This window comes from Cupressus sempervirens, chromosome 5 (genome assembly GCF_028749045.1).
Source record: "Cupressus sempervirens isolate cs-2001-9-10 chromosome 5, ASM2874904v1, whole genome shotgun sequence".
NCBI lineage: Eukaryota > Viridiplantae > Streptophyta > Pinopsida > Cupressales > Cupressaceae > Cupressus > Cupressus sempervirens.
Window position 1 is genome coordinate 116,078,680 of NC_143122.1, and position 26,487 is coordinate 116,105,166.

The following is a 26,487-nucleotide window of genomic DNA, read 5'->3' on the forward strand; positions in this document are numbered from 1 at the left end:
ACGTTTGACCAAAAGTTGACCAGATTTAACCACGGTCGACTTGAGTTGACTAATTTTGAAAAGAATTTTGAAATAATTAATCAAAATTATTTAATTAAATGGAGTACTTACTTCTAATTAATTAAAAAAAGTTATTTAATTAAACGAGAAGCCATTCCTAATTAATTAAATGAAGTTATTTAATTAAATAGAAAAAGTAATTATGAGAGCATATCTCATTTTATTAAATTAAATATCTCGACAAAATCTAGTTCAAAAAGGAAAATTTCCAGTTCTCTATTGATAAAAAATGAGTTAAATTAGTTAACGCCTTTTTCTACTCAAATTGAATCAGTTAAGTCCTTATTTTACTCAAATTAAATCTGTTAACTCCTTTTAATTTGGAAATCTCCCTTTATGACTGAACTTCACCTTTAATCCTGATCGTTGATTCAAATCGATCTCAACCGTTGATGAATTTCAGGAAGGTTTATTTAAGGGACCCTCATCTCTTCATTTTGAAAAGTTGAATGAGAATTTGCTCGGAATTGTTGCTGAAATTCATACTTACATTTGCTCATATTCACATACGCAAAGATCAAGTTTGACCAAAAGTTGACTAGATTTAACCACGGCTGACTTGAGTTGACTAGTTTCGAAAAAAAAATTTAAATAATTAAACGAAATTATTTAATTAAATGGAGTACATACTTTTAATTTATTAAATAAAGTTATTTAATTAAATGAGAAGCCATTCCTAACTAATTAAATGAAGTTATTTAATTAAATAAGAAAAGTGTCTCTAATTAATTAAAGATTATTTAATTAAATAGAAAAAGTAGTTATGAGAGCATATCTCATTTTATTAAATTAAATATCTCAACAAAATCTCTCTTCAGTTCAAAAAGGGAAATTTCCAGTTCACTATTGATCAAAAATGAGTTAAATCAATTAACTCCTTTTTCTACTCAAATTGAATCAATTAACTCCTTATATTACTCAAATTAAATCTGTTAACTCTCTTTAATTTGGAAATCTTCCTTTATGACTGAACTTCACATTTAATCCTGACCGTTGATTGAAATCGATCTCAACCATTGATGAATTCCAAGAAAGTCTATTTAAGAGACCCTCATCTCTTCATTTTGAAAGGTTGAATGAAAATTTGCATCGAATTGTTGCTGGAATTCATACTCACATTTGCTCATATTCACATACGCAAAGATCAAGTTTGACCAAAAGTTGATCAGATTTAACCACAGTTGACTTGAGTTGACTAATTTCGAAAAGAATTTTCAAATAATTAAACGAAATTATTTAATTAAATGGAGTACTTACTTCTAATTAATGAAGGAAAGTTATTTAAATAAATGAGAAGCCATTCCTAATTAATTAAATGAAGTTATTTAATTAAATAAAAAAACTGTCTATAATTAATTAAAGATTACTTAATTAAATAGAAAAAGTAATTATGAGAGCATATCTCATTTTATTAAATTAAATACCTCAACAAAATCTCTCTTCAGTTCAAAAAGTGAAATTTCCAGTTCATTATTGACCAAATTTAACCACGGTTGACTTGAGTTGATTAGTTTTGAAAAAAAAATTAAAATAATTAAACGAAATTATTTAATGAAATGAAGTACTTACTTCTAATTAATTAAACAAAGTTATTTAATTAAATTAGAAGCCATTCCTAACTAATTAAATGAAGTTATTTAATTAAATAAGAAAATTGTCTCTAATTAATTAAAGATTATTTAATTAAATGGAAAAGGTAATTATGAGAGCATATCGAATTTTATTAAATTAAATATCTCAAAAAAATCTCTCTTCAGTTCAAAAAGGGAAATTTTCAGTTCACTATTGATAAAAAATGAGTTAAATCGGTTAACTCCTTTTTCTACTCAAATTTAATTAGTTAACTCTTTATTTTACTCAAATTAAATTTTTTAACTCCCTTTAATTTGAAAATCTCTCTTTATGACTGAATTTCACATTTAATCTTGACCGTTGACTGAAATCGATCTCAACCGTTGATGAATTCTAAGAAAGTCTATTTAAGAGACCCTCATCTCTTCATTTTGAAAGGTTGACTAAGAATTTGCATCGAATTGTTGCTGGAATTCATACTCACATTTGCTCATATTCACATACGCAAAGATCAAGTTTGACCAAAAGTTGACCAAATTTAACTACGATTGACTTGAGTTGACTAGTTTCGAAATTTTTTTTGAAATAATTAAACGAAGTTATTTAATTAAATGGAGTACTTACTTCTAATTAATTAAAAAAAGTTATTTAATTAAATGAGAAGCCATTCCTAATTAATTAAATGAAGTTAATTAATTAAATAAAAAAGTTGTCTCTAATTAATTAAAGATTATTTAATTAAATAGAAAAAGTAATTATGAGAGCATATCTCATTTTATTAAATTAAATATCTCAACAAAATCTCTCTTTAGTTTAAAAAGGGAAATTTCCAGTTCACTATTGATAAAAAATAATTTAAATCAGTTAACTCCTTTTTCTACTCAAATTGAATCAGTTAACTCCTTATTTTACTCAAATTAAATCTGTTAACTCCATTTAATTTGCAAATCTCCCTTTATGACTGAACTTCACCTTTAATCCTGACCGTTGATTGAAATTGATATCAATCGTTGATGAATTTCAGGAAAGTCTATTTAAGAGACCCTCATCTCTTAATTTTGAAAGGTTGAATGAGAATTTGCATCAAATTGTTGTTGGAATTCATACTCACATTTTATCATATTGACATACACAAAGATCAAGTTTGACCAAAAGTTGACCAGATAAATTTTCAAGTCCAAAACCCAATCTCAATGATAAGAGAGGGGAGATAAATTCTCAAGTCCAAATCCCAACCATTTAAGCCATTTGTAGTAATTGAAAAATTAGAACAATTATCTGAGTTGAGTACCCTCTGAATGCGTCAGATGACGTAATTCGTGATATTAACCCTATGTTTGATTTTGTATGTATTTTGGCTATGATGAGTTTTCATATTTTACCCTTATGAATATTTGATGTATTTTCTATTAATGAATTCTAAATAAAGGATTTAATTAATGGTTTAATTTAATGAAAAATTAATATGATATTTTAATATTTATTTTATTTAATTAATTGAGAAATTAATTAAATAAAATAATTAAATTTGAAAATAAAAGTTAAAAGTTTAAATTTGGAATGTGACAATATTTATTTTAATAATAATATATTTGGAGTTCATTTTTAAATAAATGACTAAATAATATTATTATTAAAGCTAATAAATATTTTAGCAATTAAGTTTTGAAAAATAAAATTTAAAAGTGAAAAAATATATTAAAATTATTAAAAGATTCTAAATTTCATGTGATTAAAATATAAATATATTAAGATTGAAAAGTGAAATTATAAAAGTTAGTGCATGAGGTTTAATAAATAAATAAATAAAATTAGAAAGAGTAAAGTAAATATTATATTAATGATTGTGCATTATTTTAATATTTGCTCACATAGGAGTTGGCAAATTCTCGAGAGTTTTCATGTAGACAACACTAGAGTTTGCACTCTAAGAATGCACAAGTTGTCTACACTTAGGAGTTAGCATTTTTATTTGAGCACATGGTGTCTACAACCTTAAGACTCATTTAGAAGATTGGAGAAGACTCATGTTTGGTTGTTATGTTTATCTTTTAGTTGTTTTTAGAGACACTCTAAATGCATCTTAGAGGGCTTTAAATAGAAGCTCTCTTAGTGTGTTTGGACAAGCTAAAATGAAAGTTTAAAGGAAGCTACAAGCTACTAGCTTCAAGCTAAAATAGAAGCTTCAAAGCTTACATTCATTGAGAAGATCATATGCTTCTACATGTTCATATATTTTCTATATGCTTCTATGTTCCTTTTAGCTCTTCTAGTCACTTGGAGGATTTGGTTGGCTTGGATTTTGGAGGAATTGTGAATGATGGAGAAGGAAAAAAAATTTTATGGACTTCTGAGGCATGGCGGATTAGCATCAGTGTCCAGGTGCACTCGTGATATTCGCATATTCTCTTTGCACTATTTCTGTTCTTATCTTCATCATGTTTGTTATATGTGTCTGAATACTCTTTGTGATTGAATCTACAATTAAATTGGAATCTAGATATGTATGGTTGCAAAAAAAACAATAGAAAAATCCTAGATCCAATTAAAGAAGAAATTAGATCTAAACAGGTTTGGGTTCGAATTAGAATTAAATTGAAATAGATTTGAAAATGGTTTCAAGATTTATGGCCAAATCTATTAGTGAAAATATTGGATAAATTTAGAGAACAATTACCTTTTAAGAATTTTTTTTTTAATTCATCACAAACTGTCCTGTCGCTGCCCCTAGGATAGACCCGAACTCAGTCATTCATAACTTTTTATCATGATCTAATTTATTCAATCCCTTTGATCAAAATTTAGCGCAACTTGGCCCTGTCCAACATATTTTAATTTTAGCCTGATCCAACAGTTCATTAGGGAGATATGGCTGTCATACTAAGACTGTTTTATTCAAAGACAGATATTTCTCCATTTTCCATAACCAAGAGTTCTTTATGCTTTAACTTTATAAAAATAATATATCAAAGCATGGAATGAATTAAATATATTATTGCAATCTTCTCTTAATAGAATCTTATTAATATGCATTAGTTTTATATGGTTTATTATCTAATCTAATTAAATCAAATTTAGTTAAGATTAGTTAATAGTAGAAGAAGTGTAATTAACTATTAGTCAATCTAAGTAAATAGATTTTTAAATGAGAGAAAATTAAAAGAAAAGATATTTTAATATAATTTATATAGTGGACTTTTTATAATATATATTAAATAATTTAGAGATAGTAATTTTATATTACGTTTTTAAATGAGGAGACTTTAATGATAATGGATTAAGATTTAATTGACATGGAGTCACTATTATAACATTTTTATAATTTGAATTACTATGATATTATTAATACGTTATATATTATTAACTAAATTATTGATATACCTTAATAGTATTAAGAGTTAGCTAATGAAGCTTATGTAAAGTTCTCTAGATCGATTAATAATAGTTTTGATGAGTTTATTATTTATTAATGTTTGTCGGGTTTAACAAACTATTAATAAGTAATAGAATAAATAATTTAAATAGTTATCAATTAATACGATCAGAGTTAATCTAGAGGAGATTAGTTAATGATTGAAGTACTATAAAAGATATTAATCAAATTGAATTGGTTAATAATTTGAAGGAGTATCAATCAACGTACATAGGGAAAACTTATTTAAGATAATAATACTTGGTATTGGGGATTTATTATAACTTTTTATTATTAAAATATAAATGGGGACATTGTTGTAGAGTGACAAATGTGGTCATTATAGATTTATTAATAAAATTTTCAATATAGCTTGTTATTAAATATTAATAAGTTATTATAATTGAATTATTAATATGATCATTTGAGTACTGAATTATAGTTTCCTTTCATCTTACAGAATTCTAGTTAGTTAATGGTCAACTGATATTCATTGGGTTGATAGTATGATTGTGTAATTATTAATTATATCAATTAACTAAAGTTAATTGAATTTAATTAATAATTATGTTATGTAATAGAGATTTAATTGATATAATTTTTTTAACGAGATTGTAGATTATCTATATTGAAGTTGATAAATTTTATGAGTTGAATTATGACTTTAGATATTATATGATTGTCAATGATGATAACGATTGAATTAAGAGGCTTAAATTTTAATAATATTTAATTAAGTCTTAATTAAGAATTATTAAAATGATAATAAGTCATGGATGGTGTACCTATGTTAATTGATGGATTAATCGATCATTTTACTAAAGTTATAATCTCTTATTCGAAGAATGATAATTGGTCCTCTTATAATATAATGAATAATGATCTTTAAAAAGTTGAAAGGATAATCAATTAGAATATAGATATTGGTCAAATAAAGAGAACAATTTAATTAAAGGTCAATGATGATTAGTTTAGCGAATATTTACCCTTAAGTTATTCTTAGAATGTAATTCTTAATAATGGAAGGATAATGCTATCGGGGAATCAATTGGGTTGACTTGTAGGTCGAATGATGAAATTTAAGACACTTAAAAGTATAGTTGCAAACAGAAAACTAGAAACCCCTACACATTATTCAACTATGTGAATTTAGTAAATCAAAACATGTGTTTGCATCATGTATTCTATATGCTTCTTGTTTTGGGTTTTGGGTTGACTAGTGTTGACCAGTCTTAGGTTGTTATCAGAGGCTCGGAGGTTATGAGATATGATGACATGTTGATTTTATTTGGTCTCAGTCTTTATAAGCCCAACCATGGTAATGTGATCGTATGCTCTATGAAATGTTTGTATTTGTTCATCAATCTTCATGTGTGAAGCTGAGATGTATGTGTATGAGACATTGAGCTAATCATTTTTGAGTCATCAATCAGTTATCCTTGGATTATTTTCTAGTCGCCATAATGGGACTGAAATGTGGATTTATTTCTTGATGATGTCATGTTGTGACATGTTTGACTAAACCATTTTAGAGTCTTCGATCAGTATGATTTTGAGATATTCTTGGTTGCTTGTTGAGAACCAATGGATATTGTGATTTATTTTGAGATATATTTTGGTTATTGAGAACCAATGATTATTATGATTATTAGTGATGCCTTCAGTTGCCAATAGAGAACTATTGTGGTCATGATTTTCTATGGATGTTTTTCCAGATGCTCATGGAGATTTGATGATTCTTATCTTGGAGATTTGATGATTCTTATTATGGATATTTGATGCTTTTATGCATATTTGATGATTTTATTATGGATTATCTTTTGTGATGTTGAGATTTATGATTCCATGAGCTTAGGGTAGGTAATCTACTTGTAGTGTCGGGAAGTGGCTTGCAATGGGGGCCAGGGCCCTAAGTGGCTGCCAAGGTAACTCATTGTAAGTTTGGTTATTAAGTGATAACATTTATACACTAAATGGGGATTAAATGAACCTAAAAAGATAATTTTTGATATTCTCGCCCATGCCTTGAGCACTTGTACAGGCTAGGATGGGAGTAGTGAGAACGCATGGTTGCGATCATGCATTACGTAGTGTGCCTCGTCAGTATGAGAGAATACTAGTGGCCGCATGAGATCAGTATGAACCCGTGGAGTTTAGCTAACTATCAGGGTAACTTGTACGTGATAAATGTGATGACACTTTCCCACTTGCAGAGTAGATTTCTTACATGTCATTGTGTGCCTCTGAGAATTAGATGTCAATTTTGTGTGATGGAACCTTTGAGTTAGTATACTTTTAGGATTCCTAGACTTAGAGAGTATCTATGCTATGTGATTTTGATAGCCTATTTGGAACTTGAGATTATCTCTTCAGCATAGTGGGAGTGGACCACTTAGGATCCACATGGTCGGGTGGTAGTGTTTTATCACTCTTATAATTTGAGATCTATCTGGAACATGGTGGCTGATGCTTTCTTAGTTGGTATTTATCTTCATTATGTTCTTGGATCATTATGATTGATGATATACCTTATGATGGATGTATTTACTGGTATGTTCCTTACATTGATAATTTGCATATGTTAGATGATGGTATCTTATGCTTTACTTTGCATGTTAGTAGGATGTTTTAGGAGTGACATTCCTACTATGATAATACCGATGATCTCTTTGGTGCTTTGAAATGTTACGCATGGAGGGATGGCTAGGATCCATGATGTGCTAATGATGTTATTTATGATTGAGAGAAATCGTGCACTTAGTTATTTATGTTTGTGATTTATGGTTATCTCTTATGATGGATGTTTATATTTTTTGTGATGATGTATCATGTATGACATGTGGTTTCATTTATGTTATTGCATCATGGATTAATATTTGATGAAGATGTACTTTATTTACATAGATGTTTATTCTTTTAAGCTTTCATACCATGTGACATGTATAGTGGGTGATCGAGCAATCTGAAATGTAATTACTAAAAAGGACACTTGTATATGGTTTAAGAATGTTGGATGTATCATTGTTATTTCATAAGGATGGGATGTTAGATGAATAGTTAATTTAGATGTGATACAACGTTAAAGAATCTTTAAAGAATATAATCTGTTATGTTATGTTATATGTACTTTTATTCGAATTGTTTCTATTGCTTCCACAAGTGTTGTGAATGGTTTTACTTTCATGTTTAAAAAAAAAAATTGTTAGGTAAACTTAGTTTAATTCTTTGGATCCCTTGGTGGGGTATTACATTTGGTATCAGAGCTCGAGTTTCAACATTGGGAGCTCTGGGTATATTGGAATGCCACTAGTTGTTAACTAGTTGATCAAAATAAAAACCTTGAACTATCATATGTATCTCTTTCAAACTGAAACTTGAAACTAGGTGAACTGAAACAAAATTTGAAACTGATACTTGCATATTTTTCATATTTCAACACTTAGCTTTCAAGACTGAAAATTCTACGTAAACTTAAATGAGGGCAAAATTTGAAATTGAAACTCATTCTAGTTGTGAAACATGTATCTTTTATTTATGTTGTAAGGTAGTATGCCCTTGTTTATCTTTGTAAGCATTAAGTTGCTTGTAGTGCCTGCCCCTAGTTCGCATTTCTGTTATCATTGTCAAATTCTTTTAGGTTGATTTTATGCATTGATTAGTTTAGAGATATTGGATTTACAATATTATGATATTATTTCATGTCTTGAATTACAAATGCATCAGTTATTATTGCTTAGTTGATTTCATTCATGTGTTGTTAATGGTATTTTGATGATCCTAGTTAGTAAATGTGGTTTCTTTCATAAAAATGTTAATATGATGTCTTTAATGATGATTATGTTGTATTGATAGAGATGCATTATTATATGTATGCATTTGATATTAGACTTATGATTTTTATGATACTTACCCCATACTTGCATGTGTATGGTGCACGTGCTTATTTTATCTTTCTGTCTGACATGTTTGATGTGGTTAAGGGAGGGAGTCGTAGTCACCTGCTAGTCGGGATCTACACGATGAACCACTCCCCGCCATTGTCTGTTTAGTTCAGATATATTATATACGTGTACATGCTCATCTTTTATGCAGGATGCAGGTACTAGGCATCGACTTTCCTGAATTTCTAGGATGAGCGTGCCCTATTACAAATACTCAAATGGTGAGAATGGAAAGATAATGATCAGGTCCAATCCTAGCCATAAGCCTATAATACTTGTCCTGCAAGGAGGACTCGTAACAGGCTGTCTACCCTTTTTAAACCTGTGAGTATTTTATGCGTATATTATTTTGTGTCTTTGATGTATTTTCTATTAATTAAGTCTAATTAATAGATTAAATTAATAATTTAATTTAATGAAGAATTATTATGAATTTTTGAATATTTAATTATATTTAATTAATTGAGAAATTAATTAAATATAAATAATTGAATTGGAAGATAAAAATTTTAAGATTAAATTTAGAACATGATAATATTTATTTAATTTAATAATAATATATATTTAGAGTTCATTTTTAAATAAATGCTAAATATTATTGTTATTTAAGTTAATAAATATTTATCAAATTAAAACGTTCAAAATATATTCAAAAGGAAAAGATATTAATTTATGGAAAAGATTTAAGTTCGCATGGATGAGTTTTAAATATAAGAGATTAATTTAAAAGATAAAAAACATGTGAACTTAATAAAGATATTCTAAGAAAGTGTGCATGAGATTTTAAAAGGTTATTAAATTAACTTAAAGTAAAGTAAAGTGGAAAGTTAAATAAAGTAATTTAACAATTCACTTAAAGTGCATAAAGGATTAATAAAAGAATATCTTAATTAAAAAGAAAATTAATTGTGCATGAATGAATTAATTAAATGAGAGAGAATTAAATATTGGAGATAAAAGTTAAAGTTTAAATTTAGAACGTGATTATATTTATTTAACTTAATAATAATATATTAAGAGTGCATTTTTAAATAAATGCTAAATATTATTGTTATTTAAGTTAATAAATATTTTGATCAATTAAGTTTCTAAAAATGAAATTAAAAGTGAAAAGATATTTAATTATCATAAAGATTATAGTTCGCATGAATTATGCATGAGTTGAAAATAAAAGAAATTAATTAAAAAGATTAAACATGTGAAATTAATAAAGATATTTAATCGCATTAAGTGTGCATGAGATTTATAAGTTATAAATTGATTAAAATAGAAGTTGAGTGGAAATTAAATAAAGAGATTTAATAATCCATTTAACATGCATGAAAATATGAAAGATAAGATAAATAAAGGTTGATTTTAGAGTTAACAAGATTGATCAAGAGACCTCTCAGGTAAACGCAGAATTAGTGCCCCGATTGTAGGAAGAGAACTCCTTATCAATTTGAGGGTTCATTTTTCAAGGGGGATTTTTGGAAGACAAGTTTGAGAACACACATAGGTTTTGGAGAGCAATTTAGAGGGTTTGGAGAAGAAGGATTTTTTCGTAGCTTAAAGGATATTGCTTGCAGTAGAAATTTTCATCCAGCTGTTAGAGTTTTAGCATCAATATGAGGTAGGGTTTTGAAATCCCGTGAATGCAATTTTAATTGAAAATATCTGTCTGCTTCGTGATTGTTGGGTGATTGAAATTATGTTTTTCATCTTGATTGTGTTCTTGATCTGACTGATTGATAATTAGTCTCCTGAAATTTTGTTTATCATTTCGATTATTTTCAAGATCTAATTGGTTTAAATTAGTTTCTCATTGTTTATACAGAAGAATCATTGAGGAAATTAATTAAATCATGTAGGGTTTGAAGGAAAAAAATATTTAAAATTAGAAATTCGAATGATTTGTTGTGTCTTCTCTACCAGACTATATTTGCTGATGATATCTAAAAAATAATAAAAGAAAATTCGATTAGTTGCTCCAATTTTCTCTATCAGATTAACATTGAAAATAATTTTTAAAAAAACAAAAATAATAAAAATAAAAATAAATAATAAATATATATATATATATATTTTAAAGAAAGTTTGTTTTATAAATTTTATATGTTTATAAAATTTATTAAAATAAAATTATTGAGAAAAAGTCTTTTGTTAAAATTAATAAATTTTTTTAAAAAAAAATTATTAAAAATAAAATATATATATAAAATGAAATTGGGAAGTGGGGGCCATGACCTCCCCCAACTTCCCCCCTGGCGTACGGCCGCCGGCAGTCCCTGTTGACGCAGGTACTGCGCAGGCGAGCTGCCGCAGGCCCTGCATTAGCAGGCCTGCCGCCTGCAACAGTCTTTTAAAAGGCATGCGATTGTTTTAAAAACATTTTGCATTAAAATTAGATTGTTTCTTTTAATGTTTATTATTAGATTTTATTATTAATTTTGTTTTATTATAATAAATAATATTTATATTAAATTATATGTATTAAATTTAAATTGTTAATAATGTTTTTTTTTAATAATTGTTAATTTAATTAATAGTTAATGAAATTTATATAGTTTATTTTAATTAATTATTAATAATTTTTACTAAATAGTTTTGTTAAATATTAATTAATTAATAAATTTTATTATTAATTATTTAATTAATTTTTGAACTGGTAATTGTTATTTTAAAAGAAATGGGATTTATCTTGTGGATTTTGGAGTTGACCTAGTTTGACCAGTCTAGGATGTACACCAGAGGCTTTGTCAGATTTCTTTAATACCCTTTATGTGGCTAGATGTCATGATGTGTTTTGTTATTTATATTGGAGATTATATTTATGAGGTTTATCTTGTGGAGAAATTATGTGTACTTGGATGGGAGAACCATCTTGTTATCAGGTTGCCTGTTAAGGAACCGAGTTTGATCTTTATGGGTGTTGTGGTATGGGACACAACTATGTTTTTTATGTGCTTAGGAGAGGTTGTCTAGGTACGTGACTTGGGAGTGGCTTGAAATAGAGGTCCGGGACCCAAAGTAGTCAGTACTAGGGTAACCTAATGCAAGTTATGTAATAAGTGATAATCTAGTAATTAAAATTTATGGGGGGAAACACACTAAAAAGATAAGTTAGAGATTTGATCTACCCATGCCTTTAGTGCTTGTATAGACTAAGGATGGGAATGAGATGAGTGCCTCATCTTCTTGAGAGGGCTTTCTAGTTTTCCATATGTGTGATGTTGAGGGTCCGGGGTTCAAAGTAACCAGTCTTGGGTAACTCAACGCTTGAGGATCCGAGGTCTATTAAAAGATCAGTCCAAGGTAACTCAAGCAGCCATGTGATGACACTCCCTAGTATGTAGCCTGAGTCTTCTCTGTAGTTTTGTGTATCTCTAGTGGTGTACTTATTATTGATTTTGTTTATTATGGATATTTACTTTCATTGAGGATGATTGGTGATTCATGGATGTTGTACTTTTGACATGTGGCTTTTGACTTGAGATGATTATCTTTTGTTGACTTTATCTTATGATCTTGGTATTTGGTTTATACTTGGTTCATGTATGATGTTTGGTTATGTGGTGTCGATATTGGATTGAGTGTTCTTACTTTTGGATTATTTTATCTTCTTGAGTAGTATGTGTTACCTTTGAGGTAGTTTTGGCTATTAGGGGTACCTTGCCTAGGAATATTTTATGTTTGATAGCCGTATGTGGATCGTTCATTATCTTCCCTGCATGGTGGGAGTGGAAGCCTAACTAGGTAACCACATGGTCGGGAGGTAGTGTCTTCTTACCATTTGGGTTCCCCTTCACATTGCCAGCTGTAGGATGTTCGATGCAAAAAATGTACCTTTATCATTCTTATTTCTTATCTCAGAGACTTCTTTTCAGATGAAGTATATATGTTATCATGTATTCTGATATATTGTATCTATTCTCACATACCTTGCGACATGTGCAGTGGATGTTATTGATTGGATGTACTTTCATTGTATTGTTTATACTTATGCAATTGCTTATGCGATTATGTATCTGGTATTTCTTTATGATCATGAGACATTGTACTTGGAACTTAAACTAATTAATTTAAAAACATTAAATGTGACTCAACGTAAAGGAACTCTTGAGGAATTGAAACTATATCTGTAATTGAAAATGTGTATTTGTTTTGTATGTTCATATTGCTTCCGCATTAATGTTATCTTGATGTTGTTTAAACTTCAAAAAAAAAAAATAGTTCAGTAAACATTGTAACATGTTAGGTTTATTTCTCTTGGGTTCCCGAGCGGGGCGTTACATTGCTCTTGTTTAGAATGTATTAGAGGATCTATTTTAGTTGTTGTTAAAAGAACGAATGTTGGATCAATGTGATTTTCGGTTTACCATTAAACCATAATAATATTTCTCTAAGGGTGTTGTAATATCTTCAGTGGAATCATGTTTCCCTACAGAGGGAAAGGGTTCAATGGGACCCACAAAGTGAGTAATTTAGTTTCTCATTCTTGTAGGCTTCCAGGAGTAAGCCTAATCCCAGGGGGAGTGGATGTAGTGCCTGCCCCTAGTTTACATTTTGTTATCATTGTTGAACTCTTTTAGAGCTAGTTTTATATTGTTGGTTAGCAACATTCTTTTGATATTATCAGATATTGTGCTATGGATTCAGTTGATATGTGATGAGATTACTTAAATTTTGCATTTAATGTATGCATGATGATTATTTCAGCATTTGTAGTTATTAATAATGATTAGTAAGATGATTTATTATCATATGTGTTTTCTTATGGATACTTACCCCATACTTGCATATGGTGTGCATGTTTGCTTTTGTATGGCGTGTCTGATATGGATAAGGAAGGGAGTCATAGTCACTTGCTAGTCGGGATCTACACGGTGCACTACTTCCTGCCATTGCCTGTTTAGTTTAGTATATATTGTGCTTGTACATGCTTGATTTTTATGCAGGTTACAAGTATCAGGTATCGACTTTCCTGAATTGCCAAGATGAGCGTACCCTATCACACTATCTCAATGATAAGAGAGGGGAGATAAATTCTCAAGTCCAAATTCCAACCCTTTAAATCATTTGTCCTAATTGAAAAATTAGAATAAGTATCTGAGTTGAGTACCCTCTGAATGCGTCAGATGACGTAATTCGTTATATTAACCCTTGATTTAATTTTGTATGTATTTTGGCTATGATGAGTTTTTGTATTTTACCTTTATGAATCTTTGATGTATTTTCTATTAATTAAGCCTAAATAAAAGATTAAATTAATGGTTTAATTTAATAGAAAATTAATATGATATTTTAATATTTATTTTATTTAATTAATTAAAAAATTAATTAAATAAAATAATTAAATTTGAAAATAAAAGTTAAAAGTTTAAATTTGGAATGTGACAATATTTATTTTAATAATAATATATTTGGAGTTCATTTTTAAATAAATGACTAAATAATATTAGTATTAAAGCTAATAAATATTTTACCAATTAAGTTTTGGAAAATGAAATTTAAAAGTAAAAAAATATATTAAAATTATTAAAAGATTCTAGATTTCATGTGATTAAAATATAAATATATTAAGATTGAAAAGTGGAATTATAAAAGTTAGTGCATGAGATTTAATAAATAAATAAATAAAATTAGAAAGAGTAAAGTAAATATTATATTAATGATTGTGCATTATTTTAATATTTTCTCACATAGGAGTTGACAAATTCTCAGGAGTTGTCATGTAGACAACACTAGAGTTTGCACTCTAAGAATACATAAGTTGTCTACACTTAGGAGTTAGCATTTTTATTTGAGCACATGGTGTCTACAACCTTAAGACTCATCTAGAAGGTTGGAAAAGACTCATGCTTGGTTGTCATGCTTATCTTCTAGTTGTTTCTAAAGATACTCTAAATGCATCTTAGAGGCTTTTAAATAGAAGCTCTCTTAGTGTGTTTGGACAAGCTAAAATGAAATTTTAATGGAAGCTACAAGTTACAAGCTTCAAGCCAAAATGGAAGCTTCAAAGCTTACATTCATTGAGAAGATCATATGCTTCTACATGCTCATATATTTTCTACATGCTTCTATGTTCCTTCTAGCTCTTCTAGTCACTTGGAAGATTTGATTGGCTTGGATTTTGGAGGAATTGCAAATGATGGAGAAGGAAGAAATTTTTTATAGACTTCTGAGGCATGGCGGATTAGCATCAGTGTCCAGGTGCACTTGTGATATTTGCATATTCTCTTTGCACTATTTCTCTTCATATCTTCATCATATTTGTTATGTGTCTGAATACTCTTTGTGATTGAATCTACAATTAAATTGGAATCTAGATATGTATGGTTGCAAAGAAAACAATAGAAAAATCTTAGATCCAATTAGGGAAGAAATTAGATATAAACGGGTTTAGTTTTGAATTAGAATCAAATTAAAATAGATTTGAAAATGGTTTCAAGATTTATGGCCAAATCCATTAGTGAAATTATTGGATAAATTTAGAGAACAATTACCTTTTAAGAGAAAAATTTTAATTCATCACAAACTGTCCTATCGCTGCCCCTTGGATAGATTCAAACTCATTCATTCATAACTTTTTATCCTGATCGAATTTATTCGATCACTTTAGTCAGAATTGGTGCAACTTGGCCCTCTCCAACATATTTTAATTTCAGCCCGATCCAACAGTTCATTAGGGAGATATGGCTATCGTACTGAGACTGTTTTATTCAAGGACAGATGTTTCTCCATTTTTCATAACCAAGTTCTTTATGCTTTAACTTCATAAAAATAATATATCAAAGCATGGAATGAATTAAAGATATTATTGAAATTTTTTCTTAGTAGAATCTTATCAATATGCATTAGTTTTATAGAGTTTATTATCTAATCTAATTAAATCAAATTTAATTAAGATTAGTTAATAGTAGAAGAAGTGTAATTAACTATTAGTCAATCTAAGTAAATGGATTTTTAAATGAGAGAAAATTAAAAGAAAAGATATTTTAATATAGTTGATATAGTGAAATTTTTATAATATCTTTTAAATACTATTTAATATATATTAAATAATTTAGAGATGGTAATTTTATATTACATTTTTAAATGAGGAGACTTTAATGATAATGGATTAAGATTTAATTGAGATGGAGTCACTGTTATAACATTGTTATAATTTGAATTACTATAGTATTATTAATACGTTATATATTATTAACTAAATTATTGATATACCTTAATGGTATTAAGAGTTAGCTAATGAAGCTTATGTAAAGTTCTCTAGATCGATTAATAATAGTTTTGATGAGTTTATTATTTATTAATGTTTTTTGGGCCTAACAAACTATTAATAAATAATAGAATAAATAGTTTAAATAGTTATCAATTAATACGATCAGAGTTAATCTAGAGGAGATTAGTTAATAATTGAAGTACTGTAAAAGATATTAATCAAATTGAATTGGTTAATAATTTGGAGGAGTATCAATCAACGTACATAGGGAAAACTTATTTAAGATAATAATACTTGGTATTGGAGATTTATTATAACTTGTTATTATTAAAATATAAATGGGGACATTGTTGTAGAGTGACGAATGTGGTCATTATAAATTTATTAATAAAATTCTCAATATAGCTTGTTATTAAATATTAATAAGTTATTATAATTGAATTATTAATATGATCATTTGAGTACTGAATTATAGTTGTCTTTCATCTTACAAAATTCTAGTTAGTTAATGATCAACTGATATTCATTGAGTTGATAGTATGATTGTGTAATTATTAATTAAATCAATTAAATAGAGTTAATTAGATTTAATTAATAATTATGTTATGTAATAGATATTTAATTGATATAATTATTTTAACGAGATTGTAGATTATCTATATTGAAGTTGATAAATCTTATGAGTTGAATTATGACTTTAGATATTATATGATTGTCAATGATGATAACAATTGAATTAAGAGGCTTAAATTTTAATAATATTTAATTAAGTCTTAATTAAGAATTATTAGAATGATAATAGGTCATGGATGGTGTACCTATGTTAATTGATGGATTAATTGATCATTTTGATAAAGTTATAATCTCTTATTCAAAGAATGATAATTGGTCCTCTTATAATATAATGAATAATGATCCTAAAAAAGTTGAAAGGATAATCAATTAGAATATAGATCTTGGTCAAATAAAGAGAACAATTTAATTAAATGTCAATGATGATTAGTTTAGTGAATATTTACCCTTAAGTTATTCTTAGAATGTAATTCTTAATAATGGAAGGATAATGCTATCAGGGAATCAATTGGGCTGACTTGTAGATCAAATGATGAAACTTAAGACACTTAAAAGTATACTTGCAAATAAAAAATTGGAAACTCTTACACATTATTTAACTATGTGAATTTAGTAAACCAAAACATGTGTTTGCATCGTTGTCATGCCCAAAAAAGTAAGGGTAAAAACACACACAAATTATTTTTTCATAATCAAGAAGACTAATTAAAATTAAATAAGATAACATGATCGAAGAAGTTTTAACGGTTTAACTATATGGAACCAATCATGAACAATTGCCACAACCTTAAGGATGATCTAGCTAACTAGGCCCTTACTACTAAATTAGTAACTTGAAACGTCATAACGATTTTTAATAATTTACTTCAGGCTTAGTGTCATTAATTAACTTCTTCAGCTTCAATCTAATTACGTTTCAAATTTTAATCCAAACCTAAGCTAACCTAAAATTTTCTCCAACGCATCTATAACCATCTGATTAATTAATTTATTGATTACCATTAAAATGGATGACAAGAATAATTTCAATAAACCTCTATTTTCATCTAAACTTATTTGGACTATTAGAAATTTAAGTCCATATTAAAATTGATCTATAAAGTTCGCAATAGTATAAATCTAATTTTAAAAATACGGTAAAATTGTTCTAATTGAATTATTTCTAGTTCACATTTCAAACTTTTAAAATTAAAAATAATTTAATATTTTAACATCCAAATACTTTTTAATATTGATAAAAGAGAAGAACTAATCCTATATTATCAATTATTAACATAACTTTATTAATACTAAATGACCATGCACACTAACCTTAATATTACTAGATCACTAAATCACATTATCCTAAAACTTAACATGAATAAAAAGAAACTTTGTATAACGTATTGCTTTTTTTTTAATTTAAAGTTAAGCATGAATCTAATTTCTAACTAACATTACTAATCTGCACATACTACTAATACATACTAAAACTAATCTAGACTTATTTAAATTAGCTCAACATTAAATTTCTACTAACTCCAAATGAAACAAATCTAATTCTAATTTTAATTACCACTTACATTTAAGCTATCTTAATTTTTAAATTTTCATACTACTAGGCTAACTAACAATCTACGACCAATACAACTTACTAATCTTAGCATTATTACAACTAACTTTTTTAAACAAAACTAAAAGGAAAAAAAATACAAACTTGCTAACTTGGAAACGTTATCATGTAAACTTATATCTATCCCTAACTAATATAAATAAGATCTAACTACATAAATATAAAATGAGACACTAACCTAACAATCTAATCTACTAACCAACCAACTAACATCCTAACTAAACTACCCAACATCCTGACCACCCTCCCCAAACCCAAGCCAGGTGGCTCGCCTCATGCGTGGGCCACTTTCCAAGGCGTTGCACTGCCCAATGTCTGTGCAGTGCAGACCTGGTTCCTGCCCCTCTCCTCATTGCGTGACCTTATAGTATGGAGGTAAGCGCCTAGTAAGGATAATGGAGTGGGCAGTTTGCAAGGTAAACAAAAATTTAATGAAAGAACTTTCTCTGCCGACCCTCCAACCACTTGATGACATGACTGGTCATAAGTGTTACGTGCCCTCTTGCTGGCAGGTAGTTGGAAAGAAGTCCACGCCTAGTCTTGAAGGGAGATAAAAAGTATGAGATGGGTGGGGAGGAACCTATTTTAAGAAAAACACTACCATGATTTAATTCCATTCTTTCTCAACTGACATGTCATCGGAGCACGAGATCCAAGGTGGCTAAGGAATGATTCGAATTCTTGTCAATCTTTAATTTTTTTGGCCTGCCAACATCATTCAACCCATGTGCTATCTCCATCCCTTGGTGATGCAAATAATATATGCTTGTTTGTCAAGGTAAGCTTTTAATGCAAAAAGTATTGTTGTTGAGAAATGTCAACAAAATGCTCATTTAAATATTGTAACTCTAAAATGCATTCAACTCATATCCATATTATGGATTTAATATTAATATATTCAAGAATTCTCAATAACAAGGTATGGGATGACAAGTAGGGGCCCATACACCCTACCCTTTCTCCCTCCTCCCTCCTCCCTCCATGAGAGGAGACTCTACACTATTGAGGTCCAACTAATTCCCTTTCCCCAAGCATGGCCACTTCTTCCCTACCCAAGGGTGAGTGTTTCCAAATACATCCCCATGAAAATCTCTCAAAAACAATCAACACACCAAGAAGGCATAAGAATAACTTCAAAGAAAACAAGATAAAATCCCTCCCAATACCACCCTCAACACACAAGCAAGAAATGCATATCTACACATTGTCTCCAACATGATTCAACAAGATTCAAAACATGAACACACACAAGGAACCATTCATGGAGTGAAGAACTCCTACCTTAAAAAAAAAAGGTTATGGAAATGGTGGTTTGAGAAGAGCTTCCTTTTCTTCCTTCAATCTTCAAGACTTCCTCCAAACTAGAGGATTGGGTGACAAAAAAAACTAAAGTTCCCCCAAAAGGCCTCTAAGTATGGTCCTTAACTCCAATAGGATTCAAGTAACTCAAGATGGGGGTTGGTTTTACTAACCCAAGTAAAGGACAACCCATTTTCGAAATCAGCCTATAATAGGGTTTTTAAGAGACCCTAAGAGTCAACCTAGGAGGCTAGAGGGTTGGAAAGTACCTCCACCCATACCCTTATCCATAGGGGTGCTTAAATTTAATGTTGCTAAGCCTTAAAGGCTTATTAAGAACAATTTAAAAGTTGGGAGGATAGCAAGATCAATTTAAAACCTTTAAAGAATTACAATATAAGGTTAGCACAAAAATTAATAAGTAGTTTAGCTTCGCTTTTCCATTGATTTGTCTTGGCTAATTTTTCTACACACTCATTGCACACATCAGTAGGTCCAAAACCATATGCATAATGTGAATTACATATTAGAGGGATTATATAAATTAAAGCATCCATTTCTAAGAATTAGTTGTTCATCTAATTCTACTCATACTTCTAACCTTTCAACTTGCATAACCAAATGTGTTAGCATTGCATACATTTTCTTTCATCATTATACATATTTATAAGCATTAAATGGAAAAATCAAATAACTAAAGTAAGCATCATACATCGCAAAATAGCATAACAATGTTCAGTGTATCCAATAATGTTCTGACATGTTAGCATGAGTATCAAAATAACAATGTGGCATTGGTGCTAGGATGGGTTGGGGTGAGGCCTCACAATCGTGTATTCTATATGCTTCTTGTTTTGAGTTTTGGGTTGACTAGTGTTGACCAGTCTTAGGTTGTTACCAGAGGCTCGGAGGTTATGAGATATGATGGCATGTTGATTTTATTTGGTCTCGATCTTTATAAGCCCAACCATGGTAATGTGATCGTATGCTCTATGAAATGTTTGTATTTGTTCATTAGTCTTCATGTGTGAAGCTGAGATGTATGTGTATGAGACATTGAGCTAATCATTTTTGAGTCATCGATCAGTTATCCTTGGATTATTTTCTAGTCGCCATGATGGGACTGAAATAAAGATTTATTTCTTGATGATGTCATGTTGTGACATGTTTGACTCAACCATTTTGGAGTCTTCGATCAGTATGATTTTGTGATATTCTTGGTTGCTTGTTGAGAACCAATGGATATTGTGATTTATTTTGAGATATATTTTGGTTATTGAGAACCAATGATTATTATGATTATTAGTGATGCCTTCAGTTGCCAATAGAGAACTGTTGTGGTCATGATTTTCTATGGATGTTTTTTCAGATGCTCATGAAGATTTGATGATTCTTATCTTGGAGATTTAATGATTCTTATTATGGATATTTGATGCTTTTATGCATATTTGATGATTTTATTATGGATTATCTTTTGTGATTTTGAGATTTATGATTCCATGAGCTTAGGGTAGGTAATCTACTTGTAGTGTCAGGAAGTGGCTTGCAATGGGGGTCGGGGCCCTAAGTGGCTGCCAAGGTAACTCATTGTAAGTTTGGTTAATAAGTGATAACATTTATACACTAAATGGGGATTAAATGAACCTAAAAAGATAATTGTTGATGTTCTCGCCCATGCCTTGAGCACTTGTACATGCTAGGATGGGAGTAGTGAGAACGCATGGTTGCGACCATGCATTCCGTAGTGTGCCTCGTCAGTATGAGAGAATACTAGTGGCCGCATGAGATCAGTATGAACCCGTGGAGTTTAGCTAACTGTCAAGGTAACTCGTATGTGATAAATGTGATGACACTTTCCAACTTGCAGAGTAGGTTTCTTACATGTCATTGTGTACCTCTGAGAATTAGATGTCAGTTTTGTGTGATGGGACCTTTGAGTTAGTATACTTTTAGGATTCCTAGACTTAGAGAGTATCTATGCTATGTGATTTTGATAGCCTGTTAGGAACTTGAGATTATCTCCTCAGCACAGTGGGAGTGGACCACTTAGGATCCACGCGGTCGGGTGGTAGTGTTTTATCACTCTTATTATTTGAGATCTATCTGGAACACGGTGGCTGATGCTTTCTTAGTTGGTATTTATCTTCATTATGTTCTTGGATCATTATGATTGATGATATACCTTATGATAGATTTATTTACTGGTATGTTCCTTACATTGATCATTTGCATATATTAGATGATGGTATCTTATGCTTTACTTTGCATGTTAGTAGGATGTTTTAGGAGTCACATTCCTACTATGATAATACTGATGATCTCTTCGGTGCTTTGGAATGTTACGCACGGAGGGATGGCTAAGATCCACGATGGTCTAATGATACTATTTATGGTTGGGAGGAACCGTGCACTTAGTTATTTATGTTTGTGATTTATGGTTATCTCTTATGATGGATATTTATATTTTTTGTGATGATGTATCATGTATGACATGTGGTTTCATTTATGTTATTGCATCATGGATTAATATTGGATGAAGATGTAATTTATTTACATGGATGTTTATTCTTTTAAGCTTTCATACCCTGTGACATTTATAGTGGGTGATTGAGCAATCTGAAATGTAATTACTAAAAAGGACACTTGTATATAGTTTAAGAATGTTGGATGTATCATTGTTATTTCATAAGGATGAGATGTTAGATGAATAGTTAATTTAGATGTGATACAACGTTAAGGGATCTTTAAAGAATGCAATCTATTATGTTATGTTATGTGTACTTTTATTCAAATTGTTTCTATTGCTTCCGCAAGTGTTGTGAATGGTTTTACTTTCATGTTTTAAAAAAAAAATTGTTAGGTAAACTTAGTGTAATTCTTTGAATCCCTTTGTAGGGCATTACAAATTAAATGGAGTAGTTACTTCTAATTAATTAAACAAAGTAATTTAATTAAATTCGAAGCCATTCCTAATTAATTAAACGAAGTTATTTAATTAAATAAGAAAAGTGTCTCTGATTAATTAAAGATTATTTAAGTAAATAGAAAAAGTAATTATTAGAGCATATCTCATTTTATTAAATTAAATATATAAACAAAATCTCTCTTCAATTCAAAAAGGGAAATTTACAGTTCACTATTGATCAAAAATGAGTTAAATCAGTTAACTCCTTTTTTCTACTCAAATTGAATCAGTTAACTCCTTATTTTACTCAAATTAAATCTGTTAACTCCCTTTAATTTGGAAATCTCCCTTTATGACTGAACTTCACCTTTAATCCTGACCGTTCATTTAAATCGATCTCAATCGTTGATGAATTCAAAGAAAGTCTATTTAAGAGACCCTCATCTCTTCATTTTGAAAGGTTGAATGAGAATTTGCATTGAATTGTTGCTAGAATTCATACTAATATTTGCTCATATTCACATACGTAAAGATCAAGTTTGACCAAAAGTTGTCCAGATTTAACCACGGCTGACTTAAGTTCAGTAGTTTCAATTTTTTTTTAAAAATAAATAAACAAAGTTATTTAATTAAATGGAGTACTTACTTCTAATTAATTAAAAAAAGTTATTTAATTAAATGAGAAGCCATTCCTAACTAATTAAATGAAGTTATTTAATTAGAATAAGAAAAGTGTCTCTAAGTAATTAAAGATTATTTAATTAAATAGAAAAAGTAATTATGAGAGCATATCTCATTTTATTGAATTAAATATCTGAACAAAATCTCTCTTTAGTTCAAAAAGGGAAATTTCCATTTCACTATTGATCAAAAATGAGTTAAATTAGTTAACTCTTTTTTCTACTCAAATTGAATCAGTTAACTCTTTATTTTACTCAAATTAAATCTATTAACTCCCTTTAATTTGGAAATCTCCCTTTATGACTGAACTTCACCTTTAATCCTGACCGTTGATTGAAATCGATCTCAACCGTTGATGAATTCAAAGAAAGTCTATTTAAGAGACCCTCATCTCTTCATTTTGAAAGGTTGAATGAGAATTTGCATCGAATTGTTGTTGGAATTCATACAAACATTTGCTCATATTCACATACGCAAAGATCAAGTTTGACCAAAAGTTGATCAGATTTAACCACGGTTGACTTGAGTTGACTAGTTTCAAAATGAATTTTGAAATAATTAAACAAAATTATTAATTAAATGGAGTACTTACTTCTAACTAATTAAACAATGTTATTTAATTAAATGAGAACCCATTCAAAATTAATTAAATGAAGTTATTTATTAATAAGAAAAGTGTCTCTAATTAATTAAAGATTATTTAATCTAATAGAAAATGTAATTATGAGAGTATATCTCATTTTATTAAATTAAATATCTCAACAAAATCTCTCTTCAGTTCAAAAAGGGAAATTTCTAGTTCACTACTGATCAAAAATCAGTTAAATTAGTTGACCCCTTTTTCTACTCAAATTGAATAAGTTAACTCCTTATTTTACTCAAATCAAATTTGTTAACTCCCTTTACTTTGAAAATCTCCCTTTATGCCTGAACTTCACCTTTAATCCTAACCGTTGATTAAAATCGATCTCAACCGTTGATGAATTCAAAGAAAGTCTATTTAAGAGACCATTATCTCTTCATTTTGAAAGGTTGAATGAGTATTTTCATCGAATTGTTGTTGGAATTCATACTCACATTTGCTAATATTCACATATGCAAAGATCAAGTTTGACCAAAAGTTGACCAGATTTAAGCACGGTAGACTTGAGTTGACTAGTTTCGAAAAGAATTTTAAAATAATTAAACGAAATTATTTAATTAAATGGAGTACTTACTTCTAATTAATTAAACAAAATTATTTAATTAAATGAGAAGCCATATCTAATTAATTAAATGAAGTTATTTAGTTAAATAAGAAAAGTGTTTCTAAATAATTAAAGATTATTTAATTAAATAGAAAAAGTAATTATGAGAGCATATCTCGTTTTATTAAATTAAATATCTCAACAAAATCTCTATTCAATTCAAAAAGGGAAATTTCTAGTTCACTATTGATCAAAAATGAGTTAAATCAGTTGACTCCTTTTTCTACTCAAATTGAATCAATTAACTCCTTATTCTACTCAAATTAAATCTATTAACTCCCTTTAATTTAGAAATCTCCCTTTATTAATGAACTTCACCTTTAATCGTAACCGTGGATTGAAATTGATCTCAACTGTTGATGAATTCCAAGAAAGTCTATTTAAGAGACCCTCATCTCTTCATTTTAATAATTTGAATGGTAATTTGCATCGAATTGTTGTTGGAATTCATATTCGAAATTTTCTCATATTCACATATGCAAAGATCAAGTTTGACTAAAAGTTGACCAGATTTAACCATGGTTGACTTGAGATGACTAGTTTCGAAAAGAATTTTGAAATAATTAAACGAAGTTATTTAATTAAATAGAGTACTTACTTCTATTTAATTAAACAAAGTTATTTAATTAAATGAGAAGACATTTTTAATTAATTAAATGAAGTTATTTAATTAAATAAAAAAAGTGTCTCTAATTAGTTAAAGATTATTTAATTAAATAGAAAAAGTAATTATGAGAGCATATCTCATTTTATTAAATTAAATATCTCAACAAAATCTCTCTTCTGTTCAAAAAGGGAAATTTCAAGTTCACTATTGATAAAAATGAGTTAAATCAGTTAACTCCTTTTTTTACTCAAATTCAGTTTGTTAACTCCTTATTTTACTCAAATTAAATCTGTTAACTCCCTTTAGTTTGAGAATCTCCCTTTATGACTAAACTTCACCTTTAATCCTGACCGTTGATTGAAATTGATCTCAACCGTTGATGAATTACAGGAAAGTCTATTTAAGAGACCCTCATCTCTTAATTTTGAAAGGTTGAATGAGAATTTGCATCGAATTTTTATTGGAATTCATACTCACATTTGGTCATATTCACATACGCAAAGATCAAGTTTGACAAAAAGTTGACTAGATTTAACCATGGTTGACTTGAGTTGACTAGTTTTGAAAAGAATTTTGAAATAATTAAACGAAATTATTTAATTAAACGAAGAACTTACTTCTAATTAATTAAAAAAGTTATTTAATTAAATGAGAAGCCATTCCGAATTAACTAAATGAAGTTATTTAATTAAATCAGAAAAGTGTCCCAAATTAATTAAAGATTATTTAATTAAATAAAAAAAGTAATTATGAGAGCATATCTCATTTTATTAAATTAAATATCTCAACAAAATCTCTCTTCAAGTCAAAAAGGGAAATTTCCAGTTCACTATTGATCAAAAATGAGTTAAATCAGTTAACTCATATTTTTACTCAAATTAAGTTTGTTAACTTCTTATTTTACTCAAATTAAATCTGTTAACTCCCTTTAATTTGGAAATCTCATTTTATGACTGAACTTCACCTTTAATCTTGACCGTTGATTGAAATTGATCTCTAACGTTGATGAATTATAGGAAAGTCTATTTAAGAGACCCTCATCTCTTCATTTTGAAAGGTTGAATGAGAATTTGCATCGAATTGTTGCTGTAATTCATACTCACATTTGATCATATTCACATATGCAAAGATCAAGTTTGACCAAAAGTTAACTAGATTTAACTACGGTTGACTTGAGTTGACTAGTTTCAAAAATAATTTTGAAATAATTAAACGAAATTGTTTAATTAAATGGAGTACTTACTTCTAATTAATTAAATAAAGTTATTTAATTAGATGTGAAGCCATTCCTAATTAATTAAATGAAGTTATTTAATTAAATAAGAAAAGTGTCTCTAATTAATTAAAAATTATTTAAATAAATAGAAAAAGTAA